This window comes from Poecilia formosa, unplaced genomic scaffold (genome assembly GCF_000485575.1).
Source record: "Poecilia formosa unplaced genomic scaffold, Poecilia_formosa-5.1.2 Scaffold733, whole genome shotgun sequence".
Taxonomy (NCBI): domain Eukaryota; kingdom Metazoa; phylum Chordata; class Actinopteri; order Cyprinodontiformes; family Poeciliidae; genus Poecilia; species Poecilia formosa.
In genome coordinates, this window is record NW_006800672.1 from 148223 (window position 1) to 153394 (window position 5172).

The window sequence follows — 5172 nt, forward strand, 5'->3', positions numbered from 1 at the left end:
TTAAAAATTTTATCTTTGAAATAGGAATGTGAATTTTTTTAACATATGAAAATTGCAAACATGTACAAATAATGACACTGAATTTTTTTTAACACTGAAAAAATTTATTTTAAAAATTTTATCTTTGAAATAGGAATGTGAATTTTTTTAACATATGAAAATTGCAAACATGTACAAATAATGACACTGAATTTTTTTTAACACTGAAAAAATATATATTGAAAATTTTATCTTTGAAATAGGAATGTGAATTTTTTTAACATATGAAAATTGCAAACATGTACAAATAATGACACTGAATTTTTTTTAAATTGAATTCGGATGCATTTTTTATTCAAATTCTGATGGCACATATTTACTTCCATAGGAATGCTACTATCCAAACTCAAGCGCCAATTTTGTTGCAAATTCCACTTTAGGACAAAACGCTGCATTAACCTTTCAAATTAATTTTGTCTCTGACAATCAGTTCAGTTTGTTGTTGAGCTGAAAGGCTGTGAATAGACAGTTACTGATAATATTGTTCCGTGCAGTCCCACCTCAAAGCGAAACCCCTACCCCGAAAGAAAGAAACAAAAGATAAAACACTGGCATGATTTTGGGCCCAAAGTGTTTTTGTTGCAATTTCAATTTGCGTAGGAAAATGTCTGATTCGTTTTTAGGCCACGTTATAACTGGGGAGGGATGCTCTGTGCCCTCACAGTTAATGTGTTAACTCGTGTTCGGGAGCAGGGCCACGCCCCAAACCACTCCTCTAATTTTCCAAGTAACCTATTTATACCCTGCTCGCTTTTCATCCCTGTCTGTTACATTTCGTCAACGTTACGTTCGTCACTTCAGACTCGCAAAAAATTGGTTCATCAAGAATCTACTAACCATAGAAGATGCCCTGACTCTTCAACTCAACCCCTCCGACTCGGACGACCTCTTCAACTTTCCATCTGCTCCAAAAAACTCCCCTCCTGAAGTTAGGAGACAAGTCTCAAGCTCCAAACGCTTGTACTCCATGATCTTTGATCCTCAAACCCAGTTTCATTCTTCTCCAGCTGTTGTCCGTCCGACCACAGTTCATCCCTCTCTTTCAACTTCATCTCAACCCCACCGCCGCGGACTGCGTCATGGTGGTAATCATCAACCACGAGGTATGCTGGATTGACGAGGTATGACAGACAGAACACCAGCATTAATTTCTTCTTTAAGCTTTTCACAGGCACTAGCTATCCCTCCATTTCTCACTATTACATACATGCTTCTTAAAGGGTGCAAGAACCGAGCAGCCTCACTCAGCGTCTTCCCCTCACAGCAGAGTTCCTCAGCAGGTGCATCCTCACTTTGCGTTCCAGTTATTTATCCAACCAGACCAAACTTTAGAATCTGTTTCTTCTAGCCTTTTTTGGCTTTCTTCATTGTTCCGAATTTGCTCCAACCTCGTCTAAACACAATCCTCTCTTTCATCCATGCCTGTCTGAAATCTCCATCCACAGCCACAACACCCTGATGTTCACTGTCACAGCCTTCTGTTCCAAAACCAAAATTCCAACAAAGCCGTGGGTGGTAACAGGTGGTTTGATTTGCACGCACTTCCAACTTGATTTGAAAAAATATATTATTTATTGTAAAAAAACAGCGACAAAATAATTACTAAAAAGGTCTTACAACTTAGCTGAAAAACAAAAGTAAACTTAATGTGACATTTCAAGTACAAAAAAGTTATCAAAAAAAATCATTTACAAAAACCTCCGGTCAACACACCAAACATTTGCCAAACAATAGACCTCCACCAAGCACTCGGTGTGATTTTAATTACTCAAATTAATGGGAGGGTCTAACAATTACCAATGTAATCTAAACAATTCAAATATACAAATTCATTAATTACAGATTTTGGTTCTAAACTAAATTAAATATATTCTAACTGTCCAAAGAAGAAAAATAAATGGTTAGGAATTACAATCCACAAACTTTAGCATAAGTGGCCACAACATTCAACATCTTTGAAGCCCCCCCTAGGAATCCTCATTCATGGTAAGGGCCTGTTTGCTTTTGACTTGGTTTCTTGTACCACTGGAACTCGTTGTTGCCTCTTGTGACCCTTTTTGTTCTTTATTTAGCTTCATTCACCTTTATGGAGCAGAAAACCTCATCATTTGGCAGCGCATTGGCTCGGATACATATCTGGCCTCTTGGACATCAACCAACATCACTTAAGCGCTGTATAGTTTCGAATGTTGCTATGCTTGTGTGGCAGTATGCCCTGTGGCCTTTGAACGCACCACACAAGTGCTTGAATCTAATTGGTTGTGGCGCTGGCTGCCTGTATATAAAGGGCCCTCCCTCACCTGGTTGACATAACGTTGTTTTCCTTCCGGTTCAGACCTCGGCGTTTGCTGGTGCTGCACGCTAGGTAAGGCAGGCTTCACCTCTCTCAAGCAAACTTATTACTTGTGATTTATTTACATTTTCTGTATAACAGCTGCAAATTAATGCGTGCGCGCAAACGATGCGCTTAACGACGCTCTGATCGCCGCCGCCTGTACAAGCTCCACGTTTCCTCCTTCCTTTTAGAGGCACTACATAAAGAGCTCAGCGGTAGGTGAAGTGCTGGAGTTTGGATGCTTTTAGATTCCATTTCTAACATTTATTTTTGATAGCCGCTGCTGTTTGTCCTTGGCCGGCTGTTTGTCCTTGGCCGGCTGTTTGGCCGGCTGTTTGTCCTTGGCCGGCTGTTTGTCCTTGGCCGGCTGTTTGTCCTTGGCCGGCTGTTTGCCCGCTGTTCTGGTTGTCCCCGACCGACGGTCCGCCTGTCAACTGGATAATCTGTCGACTGCCCACCTGTCGTCCTGTTTGCTGGCTTCATGCCCGCCGTCCTGGTCGGCGTAAAGCTGGCTCCTACCACTCGTCCAGTGTGGCTGATTTGGGCTGATTGGTGATCAGCTCGGACTATCTTTCTACTGCCGCTCTGAGTGGCGTCTGCTACAGCGGATGGGTTTCTACCCGGACGACTCTTAATTTGGACTATTGCTGCTTGATTGTGGGCTGAACTGCATAATTGTATTGTTTGTAATTTGAATGTCTCTCTTCTTTGTTTTTTTTGACAGGAACGGCCAGCTCGTGGTGTTGGTGGTGGACTTTCCGGGTGGTGGTACTCCTTTTGGTTTGGTGCACGATTTTCTTTTGTTTTGCCTTGTTTCGTTTGCTGTGTTTCTTTTCTTGTAGGACACTACCCCAAATTGCACTCCCGTCCCTGAGTTGCGCTAACACTGACTTTTAATGTGCGAGTGGTTTTAGACTAGTATTTTTGATTAAACTACAATTGTGGAATAAATAAAATTGTTACATTGTGAGATTGTCTCAAGCCTCATCTGTAGCGGGTCTGTGTGCCTTAAAGATAACTTTTTAGTGGAGTTGTTGCAACCAATTATTAAAATAGTGTTTTTAAACTTAAGTTCCCAATTATCACACTGCTCCCGCCACACTTGTCCCCACACCTGAACATGGGGACCCTCACTGTTGTGGTGCTGCTTTGGAGCAGATTTGCACTTCCAGGACTGACATTCCTGATTCACGGTGTGACAGCTGTCCCTACTGTCACACAGAGATCTGAATGGTAACTGTTTTCTGTTCATTCTTAACATTAGTTTACATATTGATTAGTGAAGTTTAGATTTTCATTTTTAAAATTATTTTCATTAGCCTGACTCTTTAGTTAACTATTTGCAGTGCACACATTTAGTTAACTTTGTCAGTTCTTTATATTTTGTTAAATGCAATAAATTAATTTCTTTGTTTTGAGATACCAGTTTCCTTTGAAACTGCTGCTGGAGGGTCACAGAAGAGCTCCAGCTGATTGACGTCCTTATATGGCTGGCAAACCTCTACTTGTTTGCCAGGGGAAATTTGGTTTTAGTTTAATTTTACCATTTCTTTAATGTTTCTTCTTCTTGGCAGTTTAGTTCTAAATAAATACTTACTTCTAAGTATTTATTTAATATAAAGATTTAGTATTATGTTGACCAGTATTTGTTTAAGTTTCTGTATGTTAATTACCCCTCGTGTATCAACCGTGGTCTGATCAGCTACTATTTAAGTTTCCTTCATGTCTTGTTTGTTAGGTCAGTTTTGTGCTTGAGTCTTTTGTGTTACCACCTGAGTTGCAGTTTGTAGTGATGGGCAAATGAAGCCTCAAGAAGCAGTGAACCTTTCCAGCCCTTTGCTTTGCATAAAGGTTCATTACTCGATGCTTCATTCATTGCTCTATAGTGACATCTGCTGGTGAAACTCTAACAGTCTTGTCACTCAGGTGGATCATACTTTCAATAATTACTAAATTCAATATTGTCACAAAGTTTTCATCAAACTCATGTTTAGTAACAGGAGAATCAATGAAACCATATTTAACTGTCATATGTTTTAATTATTACAATGATTTGTAGCCAACCTAATCCTGGTTTATATTGAACACAGTGGTTGTGTTGGGTTTTCTTTTATATCATAGATGGATTTGACAATAAAGACATTTGATGTTTTAGTGTCTTGGCAGTGCAGTGTCTGTTGGGGCGTTCACTTTTTCTTGGATTTCTAATTGGCTCTGATCCCTCATATTTGGCTACATGTTGAATTTTAGTTCTGCAACAAGTTTAAATCTGTTTCTGCTGTGCAAGACTGATATATCTGCTAATCAGACTACAAATAATAGAGGAACTTTGCAGAAGGTGAGTTATTACTTTAGTTCATATTCAGTCTAATGTTAATCAGTATTATTGTGATTTTTAGTTTAAAGTGTTCTCTTCCTCATGTGTGTATAAACTGACCTGGAGGTTACGACTGTCTGTTTCATCTTCATGTGTAACAGTTAACTCTGTGTTTCCCAGACTGTAATTCTTATCAACCAGAATACCTCCTAACTGCCTGTGAGCAGTCGTATTTTGTCTCTTGTTTATCCTCCCTCTTTGTTGACAGTTTGACCGAGATTTGAACTGAGCTCAGACCGTAGATCAGATATCACACCTGGAACTGAGTTGCTGGTTTGTTTAGGTTAGATGTTTTACGACCTCTGTTGTTTTCCTGACTGCCCCCTGTGACTGTTTCTTTGACAATAAAAGAAGGAGCTCGCGTGGAAGGATTCAGAACTTTCTGTGAACGGCTGATGAGCTGTTGATGGAAAGTTCTCCT

General features: G+C 39.9%; 2 long non-coding RNA genes across 2 annotated transcripts in view; both read left to right on the forward strand.

Annotated features, from left to right (window-relative positions):
* LOC107834725 (uncharacterized) overlaps positions 1–4971 on the forward strand; it is a 12346-nt gene extending 7375 nt beyond the window's left edge. Inside the window, exon 3 of the long non-coding RNA XR_001660539.1 lies at positions 4960–4971. This is a non-coding gene — a long non-coding RNA (uncharacterized LOC107834725). The remainder of the gene's footprint in view (positions 1–4959) is intronic.
* On the forward strand, positions 2003–3476 carry LOC107834726 (uncharacterized). The gene is made up of 2 exons (XR_001660540.1): positions 2003–2589; positions 3099–3476. It is a non-coding gene; the product is annotated as an uncharacterized LOC107834726 (long non-coding RNA).
* Positions 4972–5172: the final 201 nt, after the last annotated feature.